This window comes from Telopea speciosissima, chromosome 9 (genome assembly GCF_018873765.1).
Source record: "Telopea speciosissima isolate NSW1024214 ecotype Mountain lineage chromosome 9, Tspe_v1, whole genome shotgun sequence".
Taxonomy (NCBI): Eukaryota; Viridiplantae; Streptophyta; class Magnoliopsida; order Proteales; family Proteaceae; genus Telopea; species Telopea speciosissima.
In genome coordinates this window covers 21965404-21966534 of record NC_057924.1, presented here as the reverse complement: position 1 = coordinate 21966534, position 1131 = coordinate 21965404, and the positions used below count along the sequence as shown (strand labels likewise).

Sequence of the window (1131 nt, the reverse complement as noted above, 5' to 3'; positions counted from 1 at the left end):
TTGTTTATTGTTCTGCTTGAATTTATTGTATTTTTGGAAGGGTTTTTCTTATAGTAAGATTTCTTATATGATTCTGGTAGATTTATTTTTTCTTTGTAATTATGTCTTCTAAATTTCTTATATTTCTTATTAGTCTTATGGGCTTTAGAAGATGGAGATTTTAAAGTTTTAAATCCAAATTGTTCGTAGAATCCCCCTAATTCTTTCTTGTAAAACTTGTTCTCTTTTTTTATTTGTTTTCTTAGTCTAATATCTGTACAAAGAGCTAATCCTTCTTTATGAACTAAACTGATCAAGACTCCATATGTGAGGTCATCATAAGGTATTGTTGCATCATTTTCTTTTCTTAGTCTTTGTTTTATTTTCTCAGAAAACAAGTTTGAAGTCCTGTGATAAAATTTTCTTTCCACCGAGGAAGATTAGCATCTTCTCTTGTTAAAACTTTAGTCATGAAAGTATCTTTATACCATCTGAAATCTTGTAATTTTTTGCATCTTAAATTGATTAATTGTTCTGATGTTCTATCTTTGAGACTTGACGGGTTTCCTAAGAAATATTTTGCTATACTGAATATCAGGGTGTTTACTGAGTCGGGTATCCCTTCCTTTGTTGTTTGGACTGCATTTATAATATCATCTTTTTGATAAGTTATGAGTACATAATCCCACCATCCTTTTAATTGTCAAGTGAATCCTAAGATTATTAGGGAAGCAACAGCCTAGTAAGAAGTCTCTTTGATTCGTTAGGCATTACTTACCATTGTCATTTCTTGTAGCTTGTTTACTATATTATAATCAGAAGCATCATATACATTCTATTCATAGATGATCCCATTTTAATATGTTGCTTGATGGGAAGAACCTCTTTCTTCTAGTTGAAGGTCTGGAAAAGTAGGCCTAGTAATTTGTTGTTGTCCTGAAGTTACTAGTAATTGAATTTATTGTTCTATGCTCTTCTTCTTTAGATTCAGATGTTGATTCTGAATAATCTCTAGAGAGGACATTAGAGCTGTTAATCACGCTCTGGTCACACAGCTACGCCTCATCAACCAGACTTAGGTTCTGGTCTCCTTTGAACTCAAGGACACAGAGGTACGAGCTTATAGAACAGATCCTGTTCAAGTAAGGTCGT

At 32.4% G+C, this 1131-nt stretch overlaps 1 pseudogene; it reads right to left on the bottom strand.

Moving 5' to 3' along the window:
• Window positions 1-1019: 1019 nt before the first annotated feature.
• On the bottom strand, window positions 1020-1131 carry LOC122641185 (annotated as a pseudogene).